At 45.6% G+C, this 17615-nt stretch overlaps 1 long non-coding RNA gene across 1 annotated transcript in view; it reads right to left on the reverse strand.

Annotated features, from left to right (window-relative positions):
* Positions 1-9537: 9537 nt before the first annotated feature.
* The window catches only part of LOC147032237 (uncharacterized), a 93738-nt gene continuing 85660 nt past the window's right edge, over positions 9538-17615 (reverse strand). Inside the window, exons 2-3 of the long non-coding RNA XR_015055097.1 lie at positions 12199-12350; positions 9538-11995 (exon numbers count right to left, since the gene is read on the reverse strand). This is a non-coding gene — a long non-coding RNA (uncharacterized LOC147032237). The remainder of the gene's footprint in view (positions 11996-12198; positions 12351-17615) is intronic.

Below are 17615 nucleotides of genomic sequence, written 5' to 3' on the forward strand. Positions count from 1 at the left end.
CGGATGATGTTTTCGATGCTACAGCACTTTGTTTTTGCCAAAATTTCGATATTCGAAACTTTTTCTTCCCAGTTTGTTTTCAGGATGTTTCTCAAGCATCTTTGCTGAAAAGCTTCAAGCTGTCGGATGTGTCTCCTGTATACCGTCCATGTCTCCACTCCATATAGCAGTGTGCTAACAACGACTGCCCGATATACTGTTATTTTGGTAGCAAGTTTTTATTGTCATGCTATTCCAAACCCGTTCTCTGAGCCTGCAAAAAGAAGAGCTGGCTTTGGAGATTCGGCTGACAATTTCATGATCAAGCTGTCCATCATCAGACAAGATACTTCCGAGATAGGGGAAAGTTTTGGTAGTCTTCAACTCTTCTCCATTGACAAGGATCGTGGGTGAGTGATGTGTAACACCTGGGGGTGGTTGATACATGACTTCCGTTTTCTTTGTGCTGATCGTTCGACTGAAATTAGAAGATGCGACTGCGAAAGCATTCATGAGCGATTGTAAGCCCTCCTCGGTGTGGGAAAATAATCCGCAATCATCGGCAAACAGGAGATCTCTCACAAGCAGGTCAATGGATTTGGTTTTACCCCAGAGTCGACGCAGATTGAAAATGTCACCATCCGTTCTAAATTTTATGTGAACACCGCTGTCATTTGTTTTCAAGGCTTCCTTGAGCATGGTTGCAAAGAACAGCACAAATAAGATAGGTGCCACAACACATCCTTGCTTCACATCCTTGCTTCACCCCTTTGCTGATATTGAATGCCTCGGAGAACTTACCATCAGCACACACTCTAGCTTGCATTCCATCATGTAGCTGTTGTAACACTCTTACAAATTTCTGTGGGCAGCCAATTTTGAGAAGAATTTGCCATAGCGCAACCCGTGAGACTGTATCGAAAGCTTTAGTTAGGTCAACAAAAACCGCATATAACCCAATATTCTGCTCAATGCACTTCTCCTGAAGTTGGCGAGCTGAGAACACCATATCCTTGGTATCACGGTAACCTCGAAAACCACACTGCTAGAATTGAATTTACGAGACGTATCTGAAGAATTTTAGTTAGTATTTTGGAGCATGAACTTAGGAGGGAAATTCCTCTCTGATTTCCACATTCCGAACGGTTGCCCTTCCGTTTGAAGATAGTAACAATGAGAGCATCCTTCAGTTGTTGGGGCACTTCTTCGTCTCGCCAAATATGACAATGGAGGCTGTTATGTGCAGATGTGTGATTAGAACTTCGCCACCATGTTTGAAAATCTCAGCTGGAATCCCATCCTCACCAAGTGACTTGCCGTTTGATAACAAATTGATAGCCTTACGAATTTCTTGTTCAGTTGGTTCATTCGCAAGATGCTGAATCACAGGTTTTTGAGGCAGTTGGTCTATGCTACGTTGAACAACATGCGATGGTCTGTTGAGGAGCTCGTTAAAATGTTGCTGCGAGCGACCTAGTATCTCTGCCTGGTTGGTTAACAATTTTCTGCCGTCTTGAGATAGCAGGGGGGCACCACCGTGTGCAGAAGGGCCATACAGTTCTTTTATGGCATCATAGAAATTCTTTGAATCATTTCGATCCACCAATTGTTGTATTTCCTGGGCTTTTCGGGACAGCTTCAATTTCGATGATCGTGTGTTACTGGAGAGCCATGCTCTAAATGCTTCGTTTTTGTTGTCAATTATCCTCTGAATAATTACCGAATTATCTGAGAACCAGTCAGGTTGTTTCCTGGTTTTCAGTCCAAGCATCATCTTGGATGTGTTGTAGACCGTGTCACGCAGGATATTCCATTCGTTGGTCACTGTGCCATTTGGATCTATTGGGTTTGCAGTAAGGTCACTATTTATTTTTTCGGCCAGCTGGTGTCGGGTTTCTGCTGACCTCAGGGTCGAAACATTCAACTTTCTTACTGCCTTAAAACTGGACTTTTTGTTCTTTGGGTGAATGACCATCTTTAATTTCATTCGAATCATTTTGTGATCGGTCTGACACTCAGCACCACGCATAACTTTTGTAATTGTCACATCTTTGCGATCACAACTTCATACGATTGCATAGTCGATCATGTGCCAATGTTTTTTTTGGATCCAGGTTGTGATGCATCCAGGTTGTTTTGTGTTCTGCAGGTAGCTGAAACATAGTATTGGTAATAGTCAGCCCATATTCTTTACAATTTGATAGTAGTAATAGACCGTTGGAATTTAGCTTGCTAATTCTGTGCCGAGCAAGTGTTTCAGGCCATGCTGCGTGATTTGTTCCAACCCGAGCGTTGAAATCACCAAGGAGGACAATTTTGTCATCCTTTGGGATTTGACGCAGCAATTCATCGAGCTGATTATAAAAAGCTTCCTTCGTGACATCATCATTTGTCATGGTGGGGGCATACACACTGATGATAGTTGCACTTCTGTTTTTGCTGATTGGGAGTCTGACAGACAGCAACCGCTCACTTATTGCTTTCGGTACGCTTGACAGGTTCTTCACAATCGTAGATCTTCAAGCAAAAGCGACCCCGTACATCCGTTTTTCTGTTGATGGCAAACCGCGCCAGTAAAAAATATAACCAGATATATTTTCACATATTTGACCAGTGTCTGCAAGTCGGGTTTCACTCAGTGCTGTAATATCGATACCATATCTATCAAGTTCCATTCCGATAATAGCAGTTCTCCTTTCCACAGTTCGTTCGCTTTGGAGAGTTCGAATATTCCAAGCTGCAAAAGTCATAATTTTCCGTTTAGTTTTTATTTTCCTTGTATTTCGACCACAATAAGAGATAATCCATCAGCCGCGGTTTGCAAACCGGGTTCAGTGGAACAAACAATTTTTGGGACACCTTTTCTAGTCCTGTCCCCGGATTGGGGAGAGCAGTGTCCTCCCTAAATAGGGCTGCTCTGTCGCCTGAGGTGCTGCCGGACTGCCTTATTGCTCCATGGTAAGCAGAACGACCAATATCCCAGGCCGCCAACGTGTAGGGTTGTGATTACGACTTGGACAATATCCGTTGCCTGACGCTTCACCACGCCCCCATCGCCGTCGGACTTCTTCCGGTTGAATTCGACATCCGTTTCAATCGACATCAATTTTGTTCCATCCGTGTTCTTGTTGCGTTACATTCATGCAAAAAGAGAACCAATTCCTGCGCAGTGTATTGATTAAAGCGGTGTAGGGTTGTGCATGTCCTACCACACTCACTCAGCTTCGAAATCCCTTGTCTGGTGGCAAGCATAGCGAGACAACCAGGGAACGTTTCAGCTGCAGCAAATAACTGCTGCACAAACGCTCTCTGTCTGGGCTCTCCATAAAGCCTTTTCGCAGCACCCAGGAGATACCGCGAAATTTGTTTGCAGTGGATGGCCGGTTTTGCCACACGTGGAGTCTTACCGCCCTTTGACAGGTCTTATTTTTAGTCCTGCAGGGTATCCACTCACCCACCTCACCAGGTAAGCCTGGTGGGGGAGCCGGTTTAGTCGCCGACCACCCCACCATGAGCAGGTAGTACCGGATTACATGGTTACCAATAGCAGGATATAAATCCCTACCTGACTAGCTGCCCGATAGACGATGTATATATATATATATATATATATATATATATATATATATATATATATATATATATATATATATATATATATATATATATATATATATATATATATATATATATATATAGTCGTGGACGAGAAGACCACCAGGGTAGGAAAGCTACCTTGGGTTCCCACCAGAATCTCCGGAATTGCAGGCCATCCCACACAAAGAACTCCTTGTTGCAGCACATCGCTAATCGACCGTGAACGCCAATAACTCAACCATGTGACTTCGGGTCCCTCCATCTTATGAATACCGTTTACCTAATGGTCACGTTATCTAATTACCAGGGGACACTCCCCTGGTACACCTTGCTCAAACCGGATCACCTTACCGGATCAGATGCAGCTGAGCGTAACTGCCCAAGGACGTACTGGCGAGGAAAACAGATCGTTGGGGGATAAGATCCCAGCTAAGCGAGAATACGAGCCATGCTGGACCAATGACGGAAAAGACAAAAACGAGCTGGGAACGTTTCTACACAAAGCATTTATTTACAATCAAGCGAGAAAAGGTATGTGGCACAGTGAATGGGTTTATTATTATGGATAGCAGGGATTGCAAAGAATTTGTGGGGTGCGAGAAAAGGCAAGCAATTTACAAAAGCAGACACAGAGCAGACTTATCTCATTGTAATTTCTACACTCTTAACTTATCCTACGACAGGCATCATGACACACACACACACACACACACACACACACACACACACACACACACACACACACACGGAAGTTTCGACAACCAGAAAGAAAGACAGCAGATGAGGACTAACGGCCTCACAATACCTGGCGTGGTCGGCCGACTATCGCAACCCAGTCTGCTTCGGGAGAGGTAGGATGGAGAAATACTGGTGTCGAAGGTGTGGGAGTGGGAGTTGTGGTGTGATGCAATATGTGGGGTGCGGTGTCATGCCAGAGGAAACTGATTGTGAATCAGTAATGGATGCTCTTTTGTGTGTCCAAAGGGGGACGAGATAGAGGGGATGAAAGAGAGAGAGAGAGAGAGAGAGAGAGAGAGAGAGAGAGAGAGAGAGAGAGAGAGAGAGAGAGAGAGAGAGAGAGAGAGAGAGAGAGAGAGAGAGAGAGAGAGAAGAGAAGAGAAGAGAAGAGAGAAGAGAAGAGAAGATGCGTGAGGCAAAAGATTCCTCACCTAGTCTGCATAGGTCTGTGAGTGTCGCGTGTACCTCCGTAGGACACTCCTCTTGAGCATTCCCACATCAAGAGTCGGTGCGTTATCTCCTGCTTGGTCACTTTGCCGGGGATCGTGGAAATGTGTGCTCCACACTGGTCCCAGAAGAATGTCTGTCGCACACCAACTATGAGTGTAAATCCAGCGGTGGGCAGACAATGAGGAGCAGTGAAGAAGAGAGGCGAAGGAGAGGGCGAGGCAGACAGGCGAAAAAGAGAGGGTGGACAGCGTCGTGGTTCACCTTTTATAAGCCCTGGGCGAAGGGTGGGGTGAGAACCCAAAGCAACACACCGTGACCCAAATCGTGCTTCCATATTGGGACACAGCGGTCCTCGCCATGCCCTGCCAGGCTCCTGGAGCTAGAAGCGGTCTCATTCGCACATCCGGTGCGACACGGCCCGGAACTCCGTACCGAACTCCCAGACCCCTCCTCCCGTGACCACCCCCACCCCTTGCCGCACATCTTGCCATGTTCTGGCGACTGGACAAAGGTCTTATCAATCCCATGTGCTCATTCGTGGCACCCCCGACGAGATGCAGTTTGTGCTGCTAACATTCTTGGCTTGTTCCCGCATCACACACAAGCTGTTAGTAACCTGAGTAACACACGCTCAGAGTAACACACGCTAAACTTGCAACCCACACACATACACACATCACACAGTAACCTCAACCGTGCAGCACACCTCTGTTTATAGTGGCGAATTGTATAGATACAGAGGGATATGGAGGTGCGGGAATATTTTTCCCATGTGCGAGAGATGTTGGTGGTCAAGGTGGTGAGTTTGGTGAGCGAGGGGTGAGCTAGGTGAGATGTCGTAAATTGGCTTCCAGATTTGAATGAATGCGCGCACCATGTTCGCGCCGGGCAGCGTCTTCGTTCTTCCTTTTCTTGATTCACTCACAGGAGGCTACGTGAGCATTTGTTATTCATATCATGTGTGTTTGCTTGCTTGCTTGATTTGATTGGTACCATGGATAAAAGGAAAAGGTTGGAATGGAAATCAGGATTGAATGGAACATAGAGATATAATTAGACCTTGCTATAAGACCCACGCAACGCACTTCATCCCGTTAACCCACTGGACACGAGGGGAAGGTCTGACTGCATGAAGACTAATGAAATAACTGCTTGGGGATCACTGTATGTTTCCCATTGGGGATCCCATTGCCTTTGAGGTATGCAGTTTTTCAGAGCCGCAACAATATAAACATATATGTATATATACATACATATATATTGTTGCGGTTCTGGGAACCGCATCCCTCCAACGCGATGGCATCCAACATACAGTGATCCCCAGACAGTTACTTCATTAATATATGTTCAGATAGTCCCTTCCTTCTTGTCGAATGGTACAGTGCGTTGTGTGAATTTCATAGTTAGGTCTAATTACATCTCTCAACTCATTCCTCTTCTTTTTCGCTATTCCTGAGGTAAATCCAAGCAATGGGTCCTCGCGGAGGCTGGTGGGCACTACCCTCGGACACCCACCTGTAGAAAAACACGGCCGCACCCTTCACAAAATAATGCGTCCTCACAGAAGACTAAGGGCAGCAGTAGAAGCCAACAATAAACGCCAGCGCTGCACGAGCACTTGCAGCTCAACGATAATCCCCCACCCACTGTTCAGGTGATTAGAAGCATAACCAACATGACAGCACCGCTGCAGGAATGCCGTGCCGAGATCAGAAGAGTAACCAACACGACCGCCGGGCCGAGACCAGAAGCATAATCAACATGACCACGGCGCTGCAGGAATGCCATTCCAAGACCAGAAGCATAACTAACACGTCCGCGCCACTGCAACACGCACACCATGACCTTTGATAAATGACCACATGCTCAATGGCGGTGGACCCATGCGCAGCCCAGGGGTAATTTATTATCGCACACAGAGCATGGCACGGATGGCACACATCTTGTATGGGTCTGCGCATGTGTTTACCATTACATCTTACCATCGGTCTTCGCTGACCACCGCGGCCGCGGGTGTCTCCCGTGGATGGCGGGCATCCTCTTGCCTCTCCGCCCAGCGGGGCTGCAGCCAGGAAAAGGCGCGTTGTACGGATCAGGCCACATGGCTTGCAGACAGGCACTGCATTGACCACCGGTTACCGTGGACAGCCCTGGAGTTCGCTGCAGGGCGATCCGTGTCAGGGTGCTCGGAGTGAGACGATTCCGCAGCTTGGAACCATCTGGCCGGATGTAAAGTGGAGCCACTTCCGGCCATCATGGCTGGGCCGTGTGCTATCCGGGACCAACCAGAGTGTCCAATTCGGGTGATGACACCACTTCGGGTCATCACCCCCGCCCGCACCACAGGATCGAAAAAGGACAGGTCGCGGGGCTGTCTGTCGTCGTCTTTCCTGCTGAGCGTTCCTCATCTGCTGATTCCACCTTCATCACCAACTCGCCTGCTGACTCCGCTTTCTTCACCACCTTGCCGCTGACTCCACCCTTCCACCCACCCACCTGATCCTGTCCGCCTTCCTCCACCCACTGGCTTCTGACTCCGCCCAAAGTCCTTACTTCATGCCTGATGGTCGCTCCCCATTCTCTGGATCAACACTTAACTGCACGAAGTGCCTCGAAGCAGGAGACGACGCGTCAGCTGTCAGGGAGGTATCGCCCAGCGAAGCGATAACGTATTGGTGGTGAGGTCGGTCAATCGCGCAAGGTATTGAGAGACCATTCGCCTCATCTCCTCTCCTTTCTTCTCATTAACTCCTCTTCATTGGGATGTGTGTGTCTGTGTCTGTGTCTGTGTGTCATGGCACCTGTCCTCATTTAAGTTAAGAGTGTACAAGAATTATATCGGGATAACTCTGCTCTGTGTCTGCTTTTGCAATTTGCTTGTTTATTATCGCACTACACCTTTCTTCCTATCCCTGCTTACATGCAACAATAAAATCTATTCATTGTGCCACATATCTTTCCTCACCTGCCTGTTAATAAATGATTAGGAGAAATATTCCCAGCTCATTTTTGTCTTTTCTTTCATTGATCCAGCATGGTCCGTATTCTAACCTAGCCAGGACTTTATTCCCAGAAATCCATTCCTTTTGGGCAGTACGTCCTTGGCAGTGTCACTTGGCTGCATTTGATCCGGTTTGGGCAAGGCATACTGAGGGTGTGTCCCCCTGTAATTAGCTCACGTGGTTATTTTTCTCGGTAACCGGATAAACTAGACGGAGGACCCTAGGTCACGTGGTTGAGTTATTGGCATTCACGGTCGCTTAGCGACCTGCTGCGTCATGGAATTATCCGTGTGCGACGGCTTGCAATTCCTGGGAGTCTGGTGGGAACCCGAGATAGCTTCCCCTCCCCCCCCCCACCCCCATCCCCCTTCCGGTGGTCTTCTCACCCGACTCCCAGCCTTGAACAATATATATATATATATATATATATATATATATATATATATATATATATATATATATATATATATATATATATATATGATAAGGAAAGAACCACCCACATTTCTGACCTGTGAATGGAGGGAGTAACCAATCAGCTCTCACCTCATCATTTAAACCCAGGTGGCTAGGATTATATAAATAAATCGACTCCTCCCATGCTCTTCTCGCCGAAGAAGCTGCATAAAGCAACCAAGAAAGACGACCAAGGATATTTATATCCCTTTGCTGTTTTTATAACCTTTTGTAAGCCCTTTGCTGTTTCAAACCCTTCCCAGAGTTCCTCAACAGCTATAAAGACATTCATACATCGTACACACATGAGAATCCCAATGCAACACACCCCTTCAGTTGCTGGACCGGTTTCATCGCATATTGGTGAATCATCAGCTACAGCACAGACAGAAATCCAAAACAACGAGGTTCCCAACATATACTCTTTGTGAATGTCTTTACAACCGTGGAGGAACTCTGGGAATTATTTTTATGAATATTAAAATGTCATAATATCATTTAAAAAAAATACTCTATACATTCATAAAGCCCCAGATGTGTCTTTCCCATCGGTGCGTCCTTCCGCAGATATCTCCTTCCCATCAGAAGCACCAAATGCAGATACACAGTCCATTTGCTGATAGCAATCCATCAGGAATTTTTGCAACACATGCCGGTCCATTTGGACCTTGCACCTGCCCACATGATTGGGAGTTTGCACGATGAGCATCTGCTTAGTTGTACACTCCTCGAGAAAGTTCTCCAAGTTTTTTGTTGTTCTGAGGCACAACCCTTTCTCTTAAGTACTTTTCCAAGTATTTTTGGCTTCTTTTAGTCGCTATGTGAGTCATTTCAGGTAACAATCCTTATTTCGGACACATTAAAATACTTTAATCGCCCCAACACAAGTTTCCTGGGGTTCCTGTATTGTGGGGCTGGGTGTCGGCAGCGAGCACGGCCACAAGATGGAGCAGTAGAGTCGGCTCCACCGAACACCCGGAATTTATAGGTCGTCACCCCGGATAACTCCGGAGCCGACGGGTCCCTTCTCGGACCGAAGATCGCCAAGAGTCCGACCGCGTGGGATAGGGTCGATTGGAAATTTCAATTTACCCAAATACCCACGTCGTCCAAACTACCTGGGAAATTCACTCTCGGCGGAGCTCGAGCGGAACGAGCCGTCAGCGTGCTCGAACCATGCGTAATCCGAGCGGATGGTTACCGAGGTCCGTCGGTCCAAATGCACAATTTGCCGCTTCCCAATTTCCCAACACGCACCGTGCTAAACCAATGAAGAAAACACAGAAATGAGCTGAAACATTTAACAGGGGATTTATTCATAATGGGGTTGGTGGGGGGGGGGGAAGGGAACACACAAAGAGCAGAGTTATCCGACTCTAAGAAATACAGTCAATGTACAAGCACTTAAACAATTGCCACTCATAAACTGGGCCCACAGACACACACGCGCACACACAAATACCCAAAAGAAGATGGACCTCAATGGTCTTTATTGAAGGTTCCCAGCTCGAGGGAAGATGAGCTGGAAACCAGAGCTATCTTGGACCTTCCCGCCTCGTGCGGCCCTTGACGATCTGGCTCGGTGGGACTTGAACCCGCAACTCGATGCTGCTGCAAGCACTGGGTACGGAGGGCAGCGTCAGGCTCCAGTACACTCCTCGGGCACGCGACGAGACCAGAGCCAGCGACAAGACGAGACCAGAAACCAGCGACGAGACGAGACCAGAAGCCAGCGACAAGAAGAGACCAGAAACCAGATGACCGCACCGTCCCGTCTATTTCTTCCCTCTCTGGCGTCAGGGGCTGGTGGAACGTGTCTCACCTAAGCACGCCTCATTCGTCGGGGTGAAATCGGTCGTCTCTCCATGATTGGTCAGGGGGTGTGTCAGGGCATCTTGATCCCCCACCCTCCAAAGAGGCTCTGCTTCTCTTGGAGCACGCTCTGCACCCATTGGCTGAAAAATGACGCATACCCTTATTTGGTGCCAGGCCAGAACGAAACGCTTCGTGAGCGCGCGAAGAGCGCGGACAATGCCGCGAGCAGAGTGTTGTCGTGTGAAAGTGAAGATGGGCGTTGTTGTCGTTGTTGTAAGGGATGTAAAAAAATCCTATCTATAAAATAACCCACAGCGCAGCACGTACATTTAATTCCCATTAGACACAGGGGATGGATTCTAACTAGAAACACATACTTACCGATATTACTGATCTATAGGGACTCTGACTGTTGTGTGCAGTAAGCTTCCAAATTCGTAACACCTGCACATGCACACCGAGCATCCTGGGGCGGATTCATCATTTCGAAAGTTGTGTATTGTTTTTTTCTCTCGCTGCCATCTTTATTTTCGCCACATGCATTAAGTAGTATACACGTGTTCATGGGAATCAGTTTGCCACACTGTTAAAGTCAAATTCCTTTGAAAACATCAATCTATACAGAACACTCTCTGCCTTTTATAAATCCCCAGTCCAAATTTGAAACATTCCCATATAAATGGTTTTGAATTAACCCTTCATATTTCTGCTTGTATCCTGTTGAAAAATTCAAATTTACATTTTTGTGAAGGACCAAGGAAAAAAAGTTAAAGGTTTTTATTTATGGCCACGAACTTGGTGATCCCTTACATTTCTGCAGGTTATGAGGTGGTGGCGGGGGTGGAAGGAGAATATTGGAGGATTAACCCCACCTTCTCTCTAGGGAATTTAATAACTCTACGCCAATGATCCCTCGAATCTGATCCATCTCCTATTGGAGGCCAATCTTACAGCACTGCTATGGAAGTTCTAGACAAGTAAGGTCCAGGTAAAGTAAGGCGGTCAACCCTACCAGAGACAATGAAATGAAACCTCAAATATTCTCTCCACATTTGTTGATTAAAATCAATACCGGCCAGAGAAATTGAATGAGTGTATGCACTGCAACATTCTTTACAACATGAAGGAAAGATCAGCCATACACTTGAAGGCAACGAGCTGGGAAAATGCTTTTCGACCGGTCCCAGAGGCCTGGGACACATTTCAACCTTCCCAGGTTGGAGTAGGAGTTAATCCTGTGCCGAGTCAAAATATTTGGTCTAACCGTCGGGTGGTCGTCATTACAACGCATCTTGGCTGAGTTGCATGTGCAGGTCGAGGTCTACCAAGCTAACGAGCCCCCCTGGGCTCTGACAGCCCCAGTTCACAGTGCCATCGTTAATACTCTGTGCATTAACAGCGGTGTAAAGTGCTGCAAGGACTGGGTGCTTCGACCACCTCATGCAATGTGATGGCCCAGGTGCTGTTGTCATTCCATGTAGTGCAGTGACATACTGGGTGTGTGATCGTTTTGTTTGATGTGGTGGCATACATTGTGTAGTATTGCATGCAATGCTTTATATTTAGGGGGAAGGGTGGAGTGGGACTGCCTTTTTTTGAACAGCAGTGTTTTAGTGTTTTATGTCTCATGTTGCCCTGTCGGTATTGTTAACCAACAAGTGTGCATTGATCAGGTAGAGTACTCCTCCTTAAAAAAAATCATTATTGAGCCAGCTGAGTTTTAAAATCAGCAATCCGATAAACTCTACCAAGGAATTCTCCTTACCCAAACTCGGTTTCCAGAAGCTTAGAATCAAAATGCTTATTTGGCTACTTTGAGCAGGATTTCAACTCACGGTCTGTCTTGTCCAGTGTCCCAACCATCAGGCCACCAAGCTACAAGGCACTGGTATCATGACTCCGTGCAGGGTGCCATCTTGCACGGTGTCAGGTATCCAGAACCCCAAGTGGACTCTGGTCTGGAGGGTTCACAAAGCACAAGTTTAAAGAGGTTATTATATTACATCATTGTCTTTTTCTTTTCTTGACTTCAATTAGTGACAACATAGTGATGGCAACGGTTTTAAGATATTGGAGTCTTGCTGCCAGCAGTGATGCAGCGTGGCTATGGGGAGGGGGTAGGGGTCGAAGTTACAGAGAGGATGAACGTGTGGTTCCAGACCGCTGCGTTCTTTATGTCGGGTCTCAAACAAATTTAAATCTTCTTTCATTGAAGCTCATTGCGGTGCAAGGTCAAAGGTTTGTCTCAAGCTGGATAACCGGTCTTGTCTCCACACCTCCCCAACCAAGAGCTACCAGCCGCCAGGGAAACGCCTGCGGAAACAGAAAAGCAAGCTGAACTAACGTTAATAAACACGGTTAGCACTCAAGAATAAAATGTTTTGTCATGCCCTACCTTCAAGGCACGGCATATGCATACATTGGTAATCCGTCAAGACGATGCTGAATGAGCACCAACCGGAAGGGTGGTACCCAACTTTTGCATGAATGGATTTACGTGATCCTGCAGTTTCAGGCCAAAGAACTACTATTTCAGCAATACTCATCATTCCCGACAGAATAGACTGCCAACAAGAGGGGTTTTATATTGGAGACTGGCAAGAAAATGCAATTTAGTCAGGCTACTGACACTCATTGGCCTACTCTTTAGCATTCTCATGCTTTTAACATCTCCAAGGGGGGGGGGGGAGGGGCATGGAGGATGAGCAGCTATATTATCTTCCCCTCTGAATGGGTAATGGGTAGCACAGTATTCGATGCATCACCGTTTCCAAAGAAAAAACTCGTGTATATGCACAGTATATATATATATATATATATATATATATATATATATATATATATATATATATATATATATATATATATATATATATATATATATATATATATATATATATACACTATTTTATAAAAACCCATTCTCACCATTGGCACAGACTTCGCTTCACTTCGTGTGCAGCCTTTTTTTTGGCTGCTGGTTGCATCATTGGTTAGGGGCACGGCTATGCCGCTGATGCAGTGCCCCTATTGCCAGTGCACTGGTACTCATTTTGCTAACCATGGAAGGATGACAGGCAGAGTCAATCACCTCGTGTTAACTCAGCGGCCAACAGGGCTCGAACTCAGGACCCGAGAATCCCAAGCCACCACCCTAACCATGAAGCCAATGCCAGGCTCGACACAGACCGACTTAATGACTCACTGACTCACTGACTCACTGACTGATATTAAAGATCGATACCTTCTGAGTGATGTAGAAAGCTGGAATTTTGTGTGCCACTGGACACCAGAAAAAAAAATCACAGAACCATCAGAAAGCATCTGTAAGTGAAAATATAAAAAATGAAAAAAATATCTAAAAAAAAATGCAGGAGAGTGACCTGAGACAATGGGGGAAGCATGGTTTGTTATGGCTTACAATGTGTAACGAGGAGATTGGGACCATACTCTGTGCAGAGTGTTGGTGCTGCCAAAGCAGTCTCCTTGGCTATTGGGCACAATCCTGCACGGGTCGCCACTCCGACACAGGATACCAGCAAGCTGGCACTCATTTTGCCGACCTCTGAAGGGTGACAGACAGAGTCAACCCCACCTGGTATAAATTCAATAGCCTAGTGGGATTTGAACTCAGGATCCTCGAATCCCAAGCCCACCACCCAAACCATTAAGCCAACACCAGGCATACAAGTATAATTATGATGTGATAGTGTGGGTGGAGGCATATCTGGTGACATGGTGGTGTCAAATAGTGCCCTTCTGGTTTTAACGATCTTTAAAAATCATTATTTCATTAAAATTGAAATGCTATGCTTGAACACTGCAAGGGGTATCATTTTCTTTGACCTCTCTAGTTTATATTGGGATGTGTTCCCAACAGCGTTATTTCTTAAACATGAGCGGTATATGAGGGCGTCATTGGGGTATCATTAATAGCATCAATAATAATACTGATGGTGAACATATTATTTTATAAACACTCCGACACAGGATACCAGCAAGCTGGCACTCATTTTGCCAACCTCGGAGGGATAACAGGCTGAGTCAACCCCACCTGGTATTAATTCAACAGCCGAGTGGGATTTGAACTCAGGATCCTAGGATCCCAAACCCACCACCCTAACTATTAAGCCAACACTCGGCATAAGAGCAAGGGGAAGGGGCTGGATGAGAAGGAGAAAAGGTTCTGTGGTACTGGGGGAGATGGGGGGTGGGGGACAAGAGAGGGGGCAGAAGACAGTTGAGGATTTGAGGAGGTGGAGTGATGAGATGGAGGTGAGAGTGCAGGGGAAGGAGGCAGCTTTGTGGATGTGAAGGGGTCAACTTTGGGAAGGGTGAGTGAGGGGGGTGAATGGTGGGAGAAAGGTGAGTGGGGAGAGTTGAGGGTGAAAGGTGAGGGGGGAGTTTTTGAGAAAGGTGAGAGGGAGGCTTGGAGGGAGAAGTGTGTGATTGTTGCCTTGAGAGGGAGGGGTGAGAGGGGTGAGTTGGCACTGAAGTTGGAAAAAAAGAATGGTTGATGGAAAGGGAACAAGCATAGCAAACTGGGGTTTGAATTTTTTTTAGTTCAAAGATGCAACTGAAGACATTTCTTGAGGGATGCAATAAAGGTGAATTCAGAGAATGAAGAATAGAACCGTTGTAACAGTTTCATTTTTTTCGACAAGGTATGAAGGAAAGGTCGAATTGAGAGCAGTCTGTTGAATTAGAAAAAGAGTGAATTGTGATACAGTAATGAGAACCACACGTGTGAAAGAGGAAGATGAAGCATAATAGGAGATCGTTTTTATTATTATTATTAATTAATTAATTAATTAATATATTTTTTTATTATTATTATTATTTTTGAGAGTTTTCATCAGATTAGGTAATGGACAGGTTGTATAAAAAAATCGTGAGGTGAATGGTGAATTTGGATCGGTAAACGCAGAGTGAATCTGATGGATCGATGAAAAGTATCAGGAAGAGGGGAGACAGACACATGGTTACAGGAGGTGTATAGATAGAAAGGATACAAGGAAGATTATTATTTTTTGATGGATTTTTGAAGATTAGGTAAGATTCGGGAATGGAAAGTTGTCGGAAGAAATCGTGAAGGTAATGGTGAGAGAGGGTCAGCTCAAGTAGAGGAAAGATGGTGTGCCAGCAGAAGAAGAGGAAGAGGCAGACGAAGAAGAAGAAGAAGAAGGTGCTGGACTTGTGGGTGCGCAGGGAGAAAGGTAGCTTTTTTTCTTTTCTTTGGAATTTAAGATAAGAAACAGTGTTTAGTTTGGAGGGATGGGGGACGTTGGGAAAGTGGGGAAAATAGGAATTGAAGGTAATGGTGAGAGAACACAAATAAAAACGTTCGTACACCTGGAGGGGAAGGATGGGTAGGCCTCAACGAACCCGGTAAGACAAGGTTGGCAAAAACTCACAAAATAGCACGATTTTTGAAACAAAACCGAACTAGGAACACACAGAAACATGTAGGTGAGAAAATAAACAGTTAAAACGGGACAAATAACGACCGGAAACTTAACTTTGAGAAAGTCGGCAGAGATCCCTGAGAGAAACCTGCCATTGCTGCAAACCCAGAACCGGAAGTCTATTATCTTCAAAAGGAGTGTTTAAATTTACTCAAACACCCAATTTTTATTCATACATTCCCTTGGAGTTCCTGTAGTATGCATACAAAGTTTCAGGCCAGTAGGTTTCATGGTTTTGCAGTTATGAAGGAGACACACACACACACACACACACACACACACACACACACACACACACACACACACACACACACACACACACACACACACACACACACACACTATCATTTATTCGTCTCCTTATTGTATTACGGGTGAAACATGTCTGTAGTTATGCTATTTTCCCTGTCTGTGGAATTTTGAACCATTGCATCTAATGAGGTTTGATTATTGCTGCGTGATGTCCCCTCACAGTGGAGCACAACGTGACGGTGACCTTCAGGGTTGCTGTAGGTTGGCGAGTGGAATACATAATCAGTGTGTATTTTCAACAGATTACTGTTTAAAATGAACTTCCAGGTTTTAGTTAAAGTCTGTGGAAAACAGAACTGCCCACTGCAACAAGCAGTGTGTTAGCTGCTACACTGCCACCCACAGTATCAGTCAGCTAACTTTTTTTTCATGTTTTTTTTTTTGCAATTCCAGCCCATTCTTTGGGAAGGTATTCAATAGAGTGAACCTGTTTCTTGCTCACTGGTGAAAATCGGTTGGATGTGTGGCAGACTCCTCCTATTGGTCAGAAAGAAAGTATTGACATGGCAAGGGTTCGTGAACTATTCCACATTTAAGATCACAGAGTACAGCTTTGCAGCTGAACCCTTGGGAGTCGGGGTGGGGAGAGAGTCCACCTTCGCCTTTTGATTGCCAGTGGTCCCCAACATTTATGATATGACCATGTATTCCGGCCCTGTGGGCTGGGTGTATGTGTTTGTCTGACCATGTGCTTTGGCCTTTGGGCTGAAGCACATGCGTATATTAGTTTGGTAAACTTTGTTGGACTGTGTACTTTGGCCTTTGGATTGGAGTAAGGTCCTTTGCTTTGTTATGTTTGATTATTTTTTTAAGCCATCTCTCAACAGAGATGAAGGTCACTCACTGTACAAAGTGAATTGAAATTGTTTATCATAATTTTCAAGTTTATATTTTCTATAATGAGCGGTTTATCTCCTGGATTCTTGCCAGTTTCATTCTCATGTGAATTGTTTGGTCAATTACCTTCATTAATTAATCCCATTGTTTTTACATTGGAGATAACAAACGCCAAATACATTGTTGCTCAGTCATTCTTGCAACATGGTAGCAGCAAGCCTGTAATATTTATGACCAAGTTCGTGATATTAACTCGGTGTCAAGTGCGACCTCTTTGTCCCAAGGCATGCAGCCATTTCCTGGGTCTTGCCAATTCGTATTAGGTGATAAACAAAAAGCACTCATTAAACCTCAAATGAACAGCAATTTTATAGCACTGAGATTACCTAAAATGCATTGGCACAATACTGCAGAGTTCATGATAATCCTGACTAAACAGAACCCTCCATTATATGCCCACCACAGCTCATCACAGCAAGTGGAATAGTTGTCAATAACGTGAGAGTCCGTGGACCAACTTACAAATGGCAACCATCAATGTGGTTGGTTTGGCCTATACAGTCAAAGCTCGTTACTATGCCACCTCGCTTCTATGCCACTCTCGCTATTATACCACTTTTGCTCGGTCCCGACAAAATTCAATACAAAATAAATTTACTATGCCACCCCCTACTCTCGCTACCATGCCACTACTGTGCGACTGTTAAAAGGCACGAGTCATGAAAAAGTCTGTATTGCGCAGTGCTCGATTATCACACTCACGTCCAAAGGCGAAGCGACGAACTACAGTCCAGCTGCGCACAACATAACTCAATACGTACGCGCATAGTCAGACTGTGTCAAAACACGCGATTCTTCTCCCCGATGCCAGCCACAACAAGCCAATCACAACACGCACAACGAGACACAAAAAGCGCGAGCACACACAGACACGCAGGCACACGTACAACAGTGACATCATTTT

The sequence above is a fragment of the Eptatretus burgeri genome, chromosome 2, assembly GCF_056783735.1.
Source record: "Eptatretus burgeri isolate ZD-2024b chromosome 2, Ebu_testis_v1, whole genome shotgun sequence".
Taxonomy (NCBI): Eukaryota; Metazoa; Chordata; class Myxini; order Myxiniformes; family Myxinidae; genus Eptatretus; species Eptatretus burgeri.